The 17,979-nt window shown below is 37.5% G+C and overlaps 1 long non-coding RNA gene across 1 annotated transcript; it reads right to left on the reverse strand.

The window, feature by feature from the left end:
* Window positions 1-5,240: 5,240 nt before the first annotated feature.
* On the reverse strand, window positions 5,241-10,424 carry LOC146866852 (uncharacterized). Its single transcript, XR_014960663.1, has 3 exons — window positions 9,794-10,424; window positions 6,400-6,510; window positions 5,241-5,762 (listed from the first exon to the last, which is right to left on the reverse strand). It is a non-coding gene; the product is annotated as an uncharacterized LOC146866852 (long non-coding RNA).
* Window positions 10,425-17,979: the final 7,555 nt, after the last annotated feature.

Consider the following 17,979-nt stretch of genomic DNA (forward strand, 5'->3'; position numbering starts at 1 on the left):
GATATGTCATCATCAAATATATTATAGCAGGAGATGAGGAGCAGCGATGCACCTTTGTGCACTGTTCTCCCTAGGTAAGGCAACACTTTCGGTTTAAGAATGCATCAAAGTTACACTTACATACAAGTAGCATTTGCCCTACCATTGGAAAACATAAAATAATGGTCATTTCTATAAGGTCTGTAAAAGCTCAATTTTAGACAACACTGCTAAAATTTGACCGACATCCTGTCCTCATTATAAGTGCATAATGTCTTCCACTTGTTTTCCACCTCTATGCACTTTGTCAAAGTGACCAATGCTGGTACATTCCCAACAATTCTGTCCTAAAGTAGAACAATTCTTAACAATTGAAGTGTGAGTATTTGAACCACATCTAAAACACTGCATTTTACCTGCAGAACTAAAATAGTGTCTAACTCTGTTGTTAATGATACCCTGGTTGGAATTATTCATTTTATTGACTACAACAACTTGCATTATACAATGTTTATACCAGCAGCAGCAGCTGCCAATCCGACCTAACAGAGCAGGGAAAAAATAATTTAAAAAGGTTTAATCACTTACCTTTCTCTGAGGGCCAGCGTTCTTCTGGTCCCTCGTCGGGCCGCATAGTTCTGCTCCCTCATAGTGCCGCGCCTCGCTGCACCTGGCACTACAATCCCCAGGAGCACAGGGTCTCAGACTCCCTACACAATCCCAGCACTTCTCTCATTCAATTATTCCCAGCATGAGAGAAACGCTAGGATTGGACGTAGCGGGCCAATTTAACGCTCTATGGGGACTGGGAGCCTGTGCCCCGAGAATAGCTTCCAGGAACAGCCTGGAAATATCAAAGTGCGCATGTCGGTTTGGCCGGTCGTGGACAGCCAAACAAACCTACATGCGCATTTTCAGTGCCTACTACCACTCCCACCCTGCTGACGCGGATACATGGCCCCACCCTACCCCAGACTCGCGGTCGCGAACTAGAAGTGAAAAATAAAATAACAATAAAATAGTTTAATTGTCATTTTATTTTTCTTCTGTGAGCTGGCATTCCACTAGTGGGGCGACGCTCCTCCGCCATAGCGTAGGAGCCTCTTCTAGTGGGAACTCAAGATGTCTAGCATCTTTTTGTGAACTTTCAATGCTCTTAACTATATCAACTGCCTCATTTAATGTAGGATTATTGGAAGCCAAAAGCATTTCTCGTACCTCCCTTGAATGACATCTCAACACAATTTGATCACATATGAGCTGAGGCGTAAAACCTTCAAAATAGCAACATGAAGATAAAACCTTCAATGTTGTAATATAAGAATCTATTGACTTAGTGGGAATATGCAATTTTGACTTAACCTTCAAAATGCATTTCAAGCTGCTTCACAGCTACTTGATTTTCAACCATAACCTCATGTATTGCAGGTGTATATTCAGGTAAGAGATCAAAAACATTTTGACTCGCCACCCCTAAATGCTAAAAAAGTTTCTGTTCCTATCCGCCCTAAACATTCGACCATCAATAGCTCCCAAATAGGCACTGGAAAAAACGGAACCAGACCTCCATTTCAGAATAGGTTTTCCAGGTACTTCAAGAAATAGAGTTGGTGCGGCTACTGAATGCATACTGAAATAAAGAATACGCACACAAAGCTTAGCAAAAATAATGATAAAAACAAGAAAACAAAAAAAGAAAAAAATGGAACTATTAGTAATGTTCTAAAACTGGTAAACTGAAAACTATCGTTGTAGTTGACAACAGCGGGTCCATCCCTATAAATAATTGAAATCAGCAAAAGATTGCTGATAGCTGTTAAAAATTAAAAAGTAATTTACAATTAATGCACAATACAATGTCATAAATAAAGTTATCTCTTTTTTAGGTCGAGCCTGGGCAGCACATGCACTGCTCTGCGAGGCATGCAGTATTGGAGTATGCACTTCAAGCTCCGCCTACTTTCCGCCCATATTTTCCATTGGCTTGTGTCTTTATCCTTTGTAAATTATGGCTCCTGATTCGGTAATCAGTTTGTTAGTCTCTCCTTAGTACCGTCTTGTCTTCATTTGTAACCTCACATGAGGACTGGCCCTTTTACTTCTGTTGTTACACCACCTGTGTTACTTAGTCTGTAAGCAATCTTTTCTTTAGTGAGTTTTGTCTTACTTCAAGCACGACATGCTTTGCAGCAACATTCAGCGGCTAAGCACGCTTTCACTTTCAAAGCAGTCGGGACAATGGCGGCCTCGTCTTTGCAATGCCATAGGTGTCACATTTAGGAGAGTTAGAGCTATTGACATTGTAAATGACAACAGCTTAAACTCTCGCAAATGCAACACCTATTGCTTTACTAATATTTTATATGTGGGTTGTTTCCAAGCGCCCCATGCCGCGCTTGCACTTAATAGAGGCCACCCCTTTTCTTTTGACACAGCTTGTCTATAGAAAGGGGCATGGCCTCTATTAAGTGCGAGCGCGGCATGGGCCGCTTGGAAATAAACAATATTTGCATTTCAATAGGTCTCGCATTTGCGAGAATTTATGCTATTGACATTTACAATGGCAATAGCTTAAAGTCTCGTAAGTGCGAGACCTATTGCCTTGCATTGCAAATGCTTGTTTCTTATACTAACAGTTAAAACCATGCCAGTCGCTGTTGACAAGTGACTAAAATTGCACCAAAATAAACGCCACGTCAGTTATTGCAGTTAAGGTCTAAGTACCATCCAAAAGAGAAAAAAAAACGGTGTAAATAAATACACCCACCAGGTGGTTCAAGATAACAGACACTGTCCCGGAAATGACAAAATCTAATGAAACCGCCAAGAACCAACCGGGGAACAAGTCGATCTCCACTGACACAATCAGTTCTCATTTAACCGTAAATAAATGTGGATGCTTCACGTTGATAATGGGCGAGCCTCAGAAAGTAGAATAAGGCTAAAATAAATCTTCTTGAAGTGCGCCTGCCCCTGGCCGAGTCAAGTCCAGTAGTCTATCACTGTACTAGCAAGCCTCGAAGCTTCCGCAAGGCGCGCTTCCTAGCGTGAGGCCTGAAAGGCCTGTGACTCCTGTCAGAATAATGTAAAGGTTCGTGGGGTCACGATGTATGAAGGAGGACCCGCCCCCGTGCCACAGCAAATCATAAATAGGCTCTGGAGAGTTCTTTTAACCTTAACAAATGAGGAGTATAACAGCCCTTGCCAAGCAATAACAGAACAAGCATCTATAAATCAGATTCCTGGGCTCCCACAACACCTTCAAAATACAGCACCGAAGCACTTTCGCAACAATATCTTTCAAAGTACCTGGACTTCACCTTCTTTAAATTCGGTCTTTAAAGGTTCTTAAACCCCTTCAAACAACTAATTGCCAAACGTGAAGTCAAGCAACACGGCGAGACAGCATCTTTGAAGTCAAGCAACACGGCGAGACAGCATCTTTGGGTTGTAGATAGAAGGTTGATAGTACACAGAAGGAAGTTAGCTACAGCAAGGGAGCCCAGGCAGTCAACTGACACTGGGCTCACAAGAAAGCAGTAGGATTCCAACAGAGAATACATGGACATCTAATAGGAGAGTAACTGATTACCCCTTTCTAATTTTAGCATTGACAATGCATAGTGATAGGGATGTGTATTTCGATTTTTGTTGAATATGTTATATACGTAAACATGTGACGATGCTATATTTTATTATTTTAAACTTTTTAATGTTTTTATCTATTGTACTATGAAATATGTGCTTTTATGATTTTACAACAAAATCGAATAAAGCTAATTTTTGACTTTGACTTAATAGGAGAGTAACCCCATCACATCACAAACCCCCCAAGCTGAACACAATAAAATAAATCCAAGATACCATAGCTAAGTATTTTTCTACAATAGATTTAAAATCAGTTTTCCATCAACTTGTGATGGAAATTGAGCCACAAAATCTTACAACTTTTGTCACATCTTACCTACCTAATCAAATTTGTGGTTACCTTTAGGTCTGAAATCAACTTCCTTGTGTGTTTGTTTAAAAAAACTGAAGTTTATTTTATTCATTGATGTAGATGCTGTTCATTCATTTAAGGATGACATACTCATTTTTAGGAACACTATTCAATATCATAATATTAGATCAGTTCACATTTCAACCTTCTTAAAAAACTTTGGGGTGATTACTAGAAGAGATAAGTGCAAGATTTTACCAAAGGTAGTTGACTACTTAGAATACACAATAACTATCGGGCATAAATCCTTAAGGGATGCCATCTGAAATGCAACCCCCTCCAACGAATAGACAGACATGCCATGAGGCCCTTCTTAGGATTTACAGACTTCTTTTTTATACAGGTTTATGCCTTGATTGTTGAACATTTGAGAGTCATCTTAAAGAGAGAAATTTATCTGGAGAGAAGGCAAACAATTTTAATAAATGAAAGAATTGATTTTAACGCTCCATCGCTCAGGTTATTTGCTTGTGAGGCTAAATACAAATGTGCTGTCAATGTAAGTTCTGTGGGCTTAGGAGGGGTTCTAAGTGACTGGGGAAACCACAAAAGCCCAAACTGTGGTGTTTGATATATGACTCTGGGCCGTGGAGAGTCTAAAGATTTATTTGAGGGTTTACACTTAGAGTTGTATACTGACTATAAACCTCTTACATAGTGGAAGGTAAGAAAATTGGGAAAAAAGGCCTTTAAGATGACCTGAAATTGTTTCTGACACGAATAGTAAAACAAAGGCCAAACAAAAGTGTTATGACTGCATTAGACGCAATACAAGAGTGAACCAGTGTTGTGTCAAGTGACAATCTTGTTGGGGTACAAGGGGAGGGTATAAAATATTAGATGTTTTCTCATACACAATACAATTTAAAGAATTGTAAATAAACAATGCAACTATTTTTAAACATATTAGCAGTAAATAATGTACAAATGAGGCATGTTGGATCATTTTGTAATTCCGAAGTGCAATGGAAGCAAATATTTTATTATTGGGGTCAAAGCAAACCTGAAACTTCACTTGAGTGATGTGCACATGATAAATATGAACTAAACCCTGATTTCCACAATTTATCGTTTGTGCTCCACATACGTTTCACAGTAAAACAACATATTTGGTGCAAATCTGGTGGCCCTTTTGAGAGGCCATATCAATGAAAAATGTGCTCTTTGTTAAAGGCAGTGCTATACCAGGCCATATTCAGGACAGTGTGCTCCACAATGCACATATAGACGCATACTGCTCCTATACCTCTCTCCTGCTGAATGTGCTTGACTCATTTGGTACACTTGTTCTGGGTAACACTCAGATTTTTCAGTATTCCTATGACTTCTGTGACATAACATGGACGTGTTCCAGGATCAGTATTTTATGGACTCACTTACACATGGATAGTTTTTTTAACGTATGTAGAGAATGCTAGAAAAAAGCACAGTGGCAATGTGGGCTCCAAACGGCGCACTGGTGTGTAATAAATACCAATTCTGTTTCCTCCAACGCTCTACTTTTGTGATCCCATTGCCAAGAGGCCACCCCAACACAAGGTCAAGAAATAACAAATGAAAAGGAGCGTTCAATTCTATACAGGATTATCTGTTGCAAAATCAATTGATGGTTAAACTGTTCTCCAGCATTCAACCAAGTAGTCATGATGTGACAAATAAAAGGTATTCAGGAGTCTTGCAAGTTGCTTTGATTCCAATTTTATTTAAAAAAAATGTCCATTTGATAAAAGCAATCCATTCAGCCCAGCCAACCGGTTTCGTCCTTGTGGGACTTCATCAGGGCCTAAAATTTAAAACATACATATCACAATGATATTTTATACATACAAATTGTACTACACTACCCATTCACCCGTTTACCATTTCCCCACAAAAAACATTAAAACACACCCCAGCAAGACTCCCTACCTATATACATACTTATATAATCCATTCATTGGGTGTTTCCACCATCCCAGTGTGAGTCATAGTCCATATTCAATCAAAATTAATACATTCTTAGAACCATTAAGTTCTTGAATTCCTCACCCAAGTTGTACCAATGGTCTAACCGCCCCCAGTGATCCATTATTCACAGACATTTGCCCTCTGTATAAAGATTAGGTAACCATCTCGAAATAATTAAATTCACAAATTTATTAGATAATTCCATCAGTGGCCTAACATCCTACAAAGTTCCCATCATTAGGAGACATTCGGCCAGTGTATGGAGATCAGGTGACAGTGGCCTTATATCCCTTAAAGTTCCCATTATTCGGAGACATTTGGCCTGGGTAATATCATGATATCCTTGCAAACTCCTCTCTCCAAATTCCAGCACACACCGTTTTTTTTAGTTTTTTTTAAAAGGATAAGCATCACCTATATTGTCCTCCTTCTTCTCAGGTAAAAATCCCCGGCCCAAAAATTGTATCACTCACTTGATCAATATCCCAATGTTGTCATCCTCCCAGTGTTGGCTTCTGTTATCGCATAAATCCTCATAGATACAATGTTGTACTGCTAGATGGCGTGTTGCACTCCCATCTTATCTATAACAAAAGAATTTAGTTCAGTCTCATATTTAATACCCTAAATGACAAAATTCTCATCATCAAACAAATATATTGATTCAAGGACCCCCCTACCTGTCTAACCAACCCTCAGTGACAGAGAAATAAAATTATTAAAACAATACATCAATTTCTTTTAGTCAATTACATAAATTCCTTTCCAAAAAGAGTAAGCTAGTAGCCACATTACAATTGAGCCCCAAGCACTATTGGACCTCACCTTCACCAAACCACTAAAGTATCCTCCAGTCAATAATCTAGGCAATCTACCCAGGGCGATATTCTTACCAGTACTACCCTTCATCCTTCCTGGTTCGAATGTCCTATGAATTCGCACCTACCTTTCAGGTAATCTAAGCCACCCTATTTATACCCGTTTCTCAACCAATCACAATCTTCTAAAATCCATGCATATATTAAGAGTGTCGACCGCCCATATTTATGCTAAGACCCTCATTCTGGCCAATCGCTGCCATGCCGGACCGGAGTAGAATCCCTGCATTATACTAGGACTAGCTATCCTTCAAGTAACCCTGGGCGTAGGACTACGCTATGCTCGCGTAGTTTGCACAACTACGGGCTATGCGAATTGCACGTAGCACAGGGCAAAAACGCGTAGCGGGCATTTTTTGCTTGCTCGCGGTCCTCAACGTCAAGTTGGCGACTGCGAGCGAGCAAAATAATATCCCAGCGAGACTTTTTCCTCATTCGTGCTAGCAACATCAAGTTGCCGATCACGAGCGTGGAAAATAAACCTCCCGGCGAGATTCTCAAAGCGGGGAGGTCAGGTTTCTCATTGCGAGTGGTCGCGTATGCTCGCGACCGCTCGCGATGAGAAACTACCAGTCCGCGCTGAGAAAACTGCCGCTTGAGTACAAATCTACTCGAGCGGCAGAAAACGACCACTTGCACTGTGCAAGATGCCGTCTGCAATGATTGCACAGTGCGGACAAGCATCCGGCACTGTGCAATCAGTGCGAACAGCATTTACTACGCAGCTCACGTAGCAAGGCATAGCTCGCGTAGTGCGAAGTGCACTACACGTAGCGCTACTACGCAAACTACGCCCAGGGTTACCTTCAAGCCGATGCAGACATCAACAATATGAACCTCAAGTGTCTTTTATTGTGTGTGTTTTTAAGTCACTTAAAGACGGAGCCCTCCATAGGATATCGTGTCACATGATCTCTGACTTTTCTTCCAGCCAATCACAGGCCCGCTTGACCAGAGAGGAAATCCTGGGTTCTAGACTAGTTATCCTCCAATCTGATGCCGGTATCAACAATTTGAATCTCCAATGTCTTTTTATGTGTGTCTTTAAGTCAAATTTTTCCTCCAACCAATCACAGATTCGCCGGACCAGAAAGGACACCATGTATTCTACTAAGACTAGCTATCCTCCAATCCGATGCTGGCATCAACAATTTGAATCTTAAATGCCTTTTTTTGTGTGTGTGTGTGTGTTTAAGTTTAACTTTTCTTCAAGCCAATCACACATCAGCCGGAACAGAGAGGACACCCTGTATTCTACTAAGACTAGCTATCCTCCAATCCGATGCCGGCCACAACAGCTTGAATTGCAAGTGTCTTTTTTTGTGTGTGTCATTAAGTCTAACTTTTCTTCCAGCCAATCACAGGTTTACCAGACCAGAGAGGACACCCTGTGTTTTACTAAGACACAATGAACTAGTAATACTCCAAATCAATGCCAAGATGCCGTCATCAACAAAATAAAATATTCTGCTCCAGAATTTACTCCGCCAGAAAGATTATATACTTCAGCTAACTCTTTTAAAATGATTCCACATCACTTAAACTGCTGGTGTGGAGCACCAACCTTCCATTAAACTGCCGGTCCAAATACACCATAAGTAAAAGCATATCATACCGTGGCATATACTGACACCCTACCCAACTAAATACTGTTAATTAGGAACCCTCTTTTCCCAGCCTTTCACCTCTCATCTTACTAGGATGGTCCACCCGCTTGTGAAACCCCCATCCAAAGCAAAATCAAATGTTATAGGAAGTAATGCAATACATTCTCTGTATTGATGCCAAATCACACCGTCCTCAGTCGACTTACCCACCTAGCCTCCTCCTGTCTCCGCCTCAGTTCAATGTTACCACCTCCCCTATCCTTGTCTATTTTTTTAATCCTATGGAATTTGGACCTGAGGTTATCTGAATGACAGTCCTTTATGTGTTGCAGAATAGGAGATCTTGCGTCATCATTAGCAATGGATCTACAATGTTCCTGAATCCTCATTTTCAAGGCTATTTTCGTGCTCCCAATGTACACTTTTCTACAGTTGCATACAATGGCATACATCACGAAACAACTGTTACAGTTGATAAATTCATTTATGCCATACGCTTTTCCCGTATTATACTTATACTCCTTTAATCTTTTGAGTCCGAGCTCGCAGATACTACATGAGCCACACGTGTAGACACCCTTCGGCTGAGCGGGCAACCAGATAGAAATAGAATCTCTTACTGGTTCCAGATAATTCCTGGTGATTTTGCTACCAATCGTAGGGCCTTTCCTATATGTCACCAAAGGTTTGTTGGAAATGGAGTCAGTTAATCCAGGAACACTTTTAAGAAGATCCCAATTTTTGCTTAAAGCCTTGAAGAACTTATTGTGTTCAATGCTATAGGTAGATACAAAGGCTAGCCTCTCTTGAGACTGTTTCCTTAGTTTTGGCACCAACGTGTCCTGCCTTTTTATCCTGTTAACTCTATTCTCTGCTTGGTATGTAGAGAATGCTTGCTATCAGACAAACACTAGAGGTCCAGGGAGAAGTCTCGTCACCCTGTACTTGGAGTAATTTTTCTCCACCTGACTTCTCTGTCTATTTACTTTTACATTTCCCATACTAGGAACTTTTCAGGACCCAGTTCTAAGTGTACTTTGACAATATTTACAAATGAGCTGGTGTACTCATTTAAGGTACTACCAATGTCCTTTGTTTGCTTTTTTTCTATGAATTCGATTTATGCAACTCATGAGTTAAGCTTCCATGTTTAAATGACTGCTTCTTCAAGAATTATGCCCGTATTTCCATTCTGTTTTTTTCTTCTGTTCCACCTTCCTTGTGGTACATAAAACGTTTGCAGGACAGTATTTAATTTTCCCTTGTTGATTTAGTGTATTTGATATCCAAACATTTCTTCCAAACTTTAATAGAATGTAGGTTTCAGAATTGTACAGAGTTTGTGTCTCAGAAAGTCACAGTTAAAAAATGTATTTACTTACCCGACTGATGCTTAAAGTCAGTGTTCTGATGAGCAGTCCTTGTAGTTTGTACAAAGATGTCAATCTTTTCAGTTGTTCAGTAAACAATGTTTAATTGAGGGATCAGTCTGCTGGGTTAAGATCAATAAAGCGTTTTTTTTAAAAGGTGACTCTAAAACATATCAGAAAGCTATTATTTCGAGATGTGTTTGAATGTGTTTGGTAAGTTTTCTGTGTAAGACATATTTCGGTTTGTTGCTTTTTCTGAGGCTGTCACAAATGGTATGCATTGTTGTATAGACAACGTCTTTCTGCGTTATGGCTGTCTTGTTTGTAAAAGTTTTATTAACCCTGGAACTTTTTTGGGTTAGGATTATGCGATTATGTCGGAAGTGCTTTTAACTAAATTGAGCATTGTCTTTATGATATACGCAAATTAATTCACATTAGTCACCATTCTGAAACCAATTTGTTTACACGGTATGCTTGCTAGATGTAATGACTTGCAACAAGCAGACCATGTGGCTATGCGAGTAAATGGTGTTTTAAATTAGAGGTGGTAAAGCCAACAAATTGCTGGGGTGAGCTTGACAACATGTTTAGCTTGGTTCCAAGAGCAAGCCGAGTGAACAAGAGAGCTGCCTCATGACTCATGCAATAAAATACATTGTAAACCAGAAAAAATATATACATGCTCTTTGCCTATTCTTCCTGAGAGCGTATTGCATTGGATTCTGGTTGTGGATATATATAAATATATATATATATATATATTCACTGAAAAAAACATAGGTTTCAGGGGTGTTATAGTTAGCTTGCCATTTCACTCATACAAAATCATAGAAATTCCTCCGTTATAGTTAGTTCTACTAACTATAACTCGCGCACTGCTGATGATGTCACATATTACATCATTCATGACATGGTCAGTGACATCACTGATGACATCTCAAATGACATCACTGATGACATCACTGATGACATCATCCAGTGAATGTGGTTTGGTTCGTTTTTTAAATATGTATTATATATATAGCAATCTGCATTGAAGAATGAGTGCATTTTTTAAAGTTCTTTTTGTTTACATATTTAAAAAAAAAAAATTACATGTTTTTATTGATTTTTAAAAAATATATATTTTTTAAAAAAATGTAACTATTTTTGGAAAAATATTTTGTAAACGATATTGTTAATATTTTATTCAATTTGTTTGGGAAGTCGCGCACCCAATGCGTAGCGTTTTCGAACAATGCGCGGAACCTAGCTGCCAATTTACCACTATTGTTCAGGATCCGCGTAGGGTGTGCGATGAATACATATTTACCTGCGCGATTGCTATGCGATCCATACGCGACTTCAAGCGCATACGCGACGCATACGTTGTATGTTACGCGATGCTCGCGCGCTTCTGCGTGACGTCATATACGTTCTTGGCGCGGTGGGTGCGCGATTCCAGTGAAATATTTTAATGTAAAAAAAGATATATATGTGTATTTAATATAAATATTAAGGTAAGACATAATCTAAGCTACACTTAAAATAATGTATTTTTACTTTTAATAAACCTATATTACTTTTTAATGCAATTTCGCGAAGTCACGCTCGGTGCGTGCTGCCTATGCGCAGGGTGCGCGGATCCCATGTGACCTGAAAACAAGAGATTTGATTGGTTCATTAGACTTCCTATTCTAACTATTGAAAGACCCCACCCATATCAATCATTCTTCTTAGACCTTCTTTGGAGGAGTATCTCTGTTCTTTGAAGAACTTTTTCTTGGCTAAGTGGACACTTAGTACACACTTTTTGACAGAAACAATGGCTTCAGGACAGCAGTCATCACCCCCATCTCAACATTCATCAGAAGATGAATTTTTGGTTGAACCACCACGCCCTGAAAGGTATACTTCTGTTGTGTGGAAATTCTTTATGTTCCCAGAGGGACAAAATAAGACAAATGCCACCAAAGGGACATGTAAAAACTGTCAGAGAGGGCTGTATCGTGGTGATCCCACAAAGAAGTACTCATGTGGTACAGCCAGTATGGTGAAGCATCTGAAAACTTTGCAGCCGGTGAACCTGGCACGTGAAGAGTGTCGAAGAATGCAAGTTCTTCCAGCACCTTCAGCACCAAGTACTTCTAGGACGACTCCCTCAGAAGAACATCTGGATAGAAGTCCTCAATTCGCAACACTGAAAGTGCACTGCATGAAGTGCAACAAATTATTATGCTATGGAGAGCAGTCCATTGATTTAATTTGCCGGTTGCAAGAGAATCATCGGTGTTAGAGGTTGTTTTTTTTTCTCCTCTGAAGTTCATTGTTTAGTTCCTCCAGTTCTGTTTTTTTCATTTTTGAAGAAAAACCAAAAAAATCAAAAAATTGTTCAGAAATCAAAAAAATATATAAAACAAAAAAGAAGAAGAAAAAAGTTCTTGTCAGAACTAACTTCTCTGGTTAAAAAAGAGCTATATTTGTATGATAGTGTGTAAAAGTTTAAATGAATGTATGTGTAGTGCATAATTGACTGAACAAATGCATTAGTAGTGTATGGTGAATGTATAAGTGCAGAACTATGAGGAAGTGCTGCAGCATCACACAGTAAGCTCTTTAACTGCAGTGTGCTGTGGTACTTCCGAAGCACAGGGATGCAACATATGTATATAAATATGTTACAAGTCTATGCTTCCCTCTGCACGGCTGCTTAAACTGCAGCCATGTGGTGACACAGGCACCTTTGCACCATGGTGCAAGGATATCTGTGTCGTGTGGAGTTTGTTTTTGTGCAGGAAGACACACCTTCCTGCACAAAAACAATCAGTAAAGGCATTTTTCTCCTTCAATGTATGCTGAGCATTGTAGCATATATTGAAAGATAAAAAATGAGGAGAAATGAAAACAATTCTCCTTGTTGTGCCTTGCTACACCAGTTGGAGGATGGTGCAGCATTCACACACATGTCCAGATTTATGATTTCTGATAAATCTGGATATGTGTCTTGTTCTATGAGTGTTCTGTGCAATTACGCACCCCAACACCTATAGAATGCCCTTTCAACACAAAGTGGTGTGTATAATAAGGTCGTATTTACATGGAGAAGAAAAGGTACACAGAGTGCCTTTTCCTCTCTTTGTAAATATGAAAGAGTGTCTTTTGCTATAAGTATGTTACAAAAAGTGACATATTTTTGGAATAGGATGCTTCTAAAATTTCCCTATAAATGCTTAGGGATTGGCAGATTATTATAATAAGAACATTTTGGTAGTACATTGTTTTAAAAATTCAACAAGAATGATAGGAGCTAAGCACAGCCTATTGTCTCCAAAGATGCTCAAAGAAGAATGATTGAAAACATTGTGGTTCTTCAATAGGTAAAATGGGAAATATTATGAACCAGTCAAACCTTTTTTTTTCATGTCAAATGATATCCTATGACAAGGAAATTCCAAACCTTCATAGATTTAAAATTGCTGTTTTGAAGAGTGTATGAATACTTTAATGCTTTTTACAGTTCTATTTGCAAAGTATATAACAACATTTTCTTGTACTACGGTTAATGACTAGGCCAATCCTTAACTATATGAGTAGGAAGTAGAATAATTTTAGTACTGCAAACAGAGAACATGAGAAACTTATAAGTACTTACGTTTTGGCAAACCATGTCCCATTTTATACCTCTCTCCAATGCAAGTCTATGACACTATCTGCATATATCTGGTGGGTTACTTGGCCACAGGGACACTCAGTATTCATGTTAACTTTATCCTGTAACTTAAAACCCACACTGAGCATCTTTCCAGACATATCTACTCCATCCATCTCCCCTTTCTTCACCAGTGTGCAAACACAGCCTATTGTGCATATTAATACTTAGTTAAACTTACCTTCACATTAATAGAACAAAAAAAATGCAACACATTTTTTCAGTTGTTTTTTATAATTTAAATTTCAGAACATTTCAAATGTTAGAATTAGCATCTGTGAAACAGAAGAAAAAATACAGTTATAATATATAATAATATATTTTTTACAACAAAGCATAATTATTTTTTTTTTTTAATTATTTTCTTTGCCTTTTTTGCTGTTCTCAGAATAAATTGAATTTCACTACTAACAGTGATTTCAATCGTACTCATCATATAACAGCGGGTAAAAAAACCCAATAAATTAGATTGTTTAAAAAAAAAACTCTATCTAACATATTTATCATATATCCAACTTTTTTTTTAATATTCCCCAAAAACTACACCCTCAATAACAAACCATATAATACAAATCACCCATATGTAAAATGCTTTCTTCTAAAAGAAATTTCTTACTTGAATATGTAAGAAATCAAATAATACGATAAACTATTACTCATACATCCTCAATAACAAACCATATAATACAAATCACACATATATAAAATGGATCCTTCTAAGCAAATTTTTTTACTTGAATCTGAAAGTACTAACATAATGATTCAATAAAGGATTCTTTTTATAATTTCTGTACACTGTAAATCAGGTTTTAAAATATATATGCTGTGAGAATGTGCAACAAAAAGTCGATAATTCAAATGTATACCTTTCCTCAGGGCCAAATGGTATTGCTGAAATCCTTTAAACAGAAATTGTCCAATAGTAATCATATTAAGACATTTTAGCATATTCCTAATACCATGAATTATGTTCCTAAAACTTTGGCTTTCAAAAATATTAGGTAGGAATTTGGTAATTTGTGAGGCAAGCGTTGTTTAAAATCCAAATGAGCATCATTACAATATGTCCATCCATTATCACATTTTAAATACTCCGTGTAATGTCCAGATGTTGTAGAAGGACCATCATGGAAAATTATTGCTACTGCTACAAAAGTTCTTCCTGAAATTGATAGTTGACTTGCCACAACATTTTTTATCAAAGTTTCCAATTTTCTTCCATCAGCTGTACAACGTTGCATCATTAAAATTATATATTGTCCATATCTTTGTATAAATAATGTTGATAAGATTTCTGAGTTGCATTGGCTACAGTCCATGTTCTGATTTGCTGATTTAACTAGTTTATTGAAAGACACTGATATACAGTCTGGTAACGTCAAATATATAAATCTTTCAGTGTCTATGTCAGTGCTACATGTGAGCATACAATTTTCACATTTATGTTCCCATTTATAACGAAGCCCAACAAGATTTTAAATTTCTATACCTACATTTTCCAATACAGTAAGCATATACATTAATAAACATTACTGAGCATCTTGTTGGATAGTCTGCGTAAATTGTGTACAACCAGAACATATATTCAAAAGATTACGAATATCAGAAACGCTTTGCATTTTAGTTTTATCTGTTCTCAATTTTTCATAAACAGAATGCAACAAGGAACAACATCTTTTTTCCCGATTCTCCTCAATGTGCTCTTGCAATCTTTAAAAAAAACAACATTGACTACTACATTAGCATAACAGTTGATACCAGAACTATTTTCAAAGTGATAACCAACAATCTGTTCTACAGTATCCTTTTTCTTTTCACTTGCAATCTCAACATTATTATGATTTTTTTCCTTTTCTAAAATTTCACTACAGATATTCTCATATCTTCTTTTTCGACCTACCACATGCTTTTCACACCGAGGATATTGCCCTAAATGGGGAGCATACACTCTTATTAACCTATTATATTCTTTTACACAGTTTGCATCTGCAGTAATCTTTGACTCATCAAAATCAATCAAAAACAAACCAGATAAACTTCTGACTCGCGACAAAGCAACATATGCCATACCCTCTTTAAACACAGTACTTCCAATGTTCACCAAAGCACTGTCTACACTTAATCCTTGAGATTTATGAATAGTCACTGCATATGCCAAAGAAAGAGGAAACTGTTTTCTACGTACATACAAATCTTTAACAAGCAAAAAACAAGCAGAACAACGAGCAATTTGTTTCACTTCTTCAATCTGATCAAATTTAATTTTTAAACATTCAATACCATCTTTTTTTTGATAATTCACAAAATCAACAACTTTTCCCATTGCTCCATTCACTAACCCTTTTTCAACATCCAAATTACGCTGCAAAATAACCCGACAGTTTACACATACATAAAAATTATTTTCTAAACCTGCAGTTTTAGAAATAGATTTTTCTAAAGAATCCAACTTTGTTTTCAATTTGTCCATCAAAATAATATTGATTCCTTCATGCTCTATTTTATCAATGGCTTCCATTTTTATTATTTGTTCATTTTCTAGCTTCAAAAGTTCTTAATTGAAAATAGAGCACTCAAGCACTGTTGGCATTAAGCAACTTTTTTATATATTTTTTCTGGAAGTATATTTTCATTTGGAAACAAGTTTGCAAGTAGTCGATTTTGCAAAGCTTGTTTGCCATGTTCTGTCAGTACTCCAATTCTTATATCTTGAAGAATACTTCCATATTCAGCATCATTTGCCTGTCGCATATTTTCCGTGAGTTCTTTGTACTCAAAGTATGACCAAATGTTAACATTTCCAACACTTCCCAAGGACATTTTGGTGTCTTCATGTGCAAGTGTTTTAAATCCTGGTTGTCCTTTTACGGGAGTAAGTTGCAGTAGATCTCCAAAAACGATGACATGTTTTCCTCCAAATAACACATCATACTCTGTTTTAAGAATTTGCTGCATTCGTAAATGTACAAAAGCAAGCATTAAGTTTGAGACCATGCTTACCTTATCAATAATCAGAAGTTTCATTTTCTTTAGTACTCTTGAAACTTCTAAACAAGCTTCTCCAGATAGCTTGTGATATTCCAATTTGTTTTCATGCTGTACAAGTAGCATGAGTAAACGATGCAATGTAATTCATTTAATGTTGTGTGCTGCCAACCTTGTTGGAGCAGTTACAACACAAGACAAATGTGAGTCCGTTGTTTTCTGTAGATAACTGGTGATTACTTTAATTAAGAAACTTTTTCCTGTTCCAGCTTGTCCACTCACATACATTCGTATAGGTTGAAATGAGGTGCATGTGCATTCTTTCTTTTCATGAAGAAGTTCATGGTCAATCTGTTGTCTGACTTGCTGATATATTTCATTCTATTCAACATTTAGTTGTTCTTCCAAGTTGGCTAAGTCCATAATATCTTCTTGAACTGGATGCATTGCTGTTTCCACCTCATTCATGGCGATTGCTGCTTCATTTTCAACAATTGGTTGTCCTAGTGGGTCTTGACTCAGTGGAGCAGAGCTTTGACTGTCTTGAGTACTGTCCCTAGCAATCTCAGCTGCAATAGTAGCTTCTTGATCTATTTCATCGTTCAACATTTTCACATAATTCGCAAAAACAGAACATTCTATGGTATCTTTACAAGCATTGAAGGAATCTTTATAGCTGTGAAAATCTCCAAGTAATTCCAATTCTGAACGCCATGGTTTGAACAGTTGCAAAAGTGCTAAATAGCAAAATTCCCTTTTATCAGGAGTGTCGCAACTCAGTTTCCTGTGATTAATTAAATTTCCTTTCCTTTGTTTCACCAAACATCCTTTGGAACCAATATCTGCATATTTTCCATCATTGAGGTTTTCTGTAGTATTCTGTTTAAAAGTGTAGTTTTGTAGCACTTCATAGAGACATATGTTCTCAAGATGATGACTTCTATTTGGATAATATGTGTCCAACATATTTTTTTTCAGAATATCTGTACTTTCTGGTTCATTTAATGCTAAATATTCAATTACTTGTACAGATTTAAGAACTCGATTTCGTGTTGCAGCAAGACCTAGACTCACCCAAATGATTCTTCTAGATTTGAGCATTCATACGCTCCAATCTCTCGATGGGAAAACATCTTCAAACTGAAACTGTATAATTTCTTACTTAGACTCTTCTCATGAGAAATCTCTTCCCACATTTCTTTTAATTCCGTCTTTTCTGATTTTGTAATGTAGGATGTTACATACCGAGCGACAGCAATGGAATTATCTGCTACGTACTGAATATCTATGTTAGCATTCCACATAGAGAGAATAACCGGATTGTAATCATTTATGTATTTTGATTCTTCACATCTTCTCAAATTGTAGGAATTTTTGGGAGACTTTCTAGTGATAATATGTCTCACTGCTGACATAAAACTGTTTACTCTTCCTTTTGCTATTACAGGATGTGGGAATCCAAAACGACATTTGGTATAAAACTTTTCCTTAGACTTGTACTTTCGTCAACAGTATTTTCCAC

This window comes from Triturus cristatus, chromosome 1_2 (genome assembly GCF_964204655.1).
Source record: "Triturus cristatus chromosome 1_2, aTriCri1.1, whole genome shotgun sequence".
Lineage (NCBI taxonomy): Eukaryota > Metazoa > Chordata > Amphibia > Caudata > Salamandridae > Triturus > Triturus cristatus.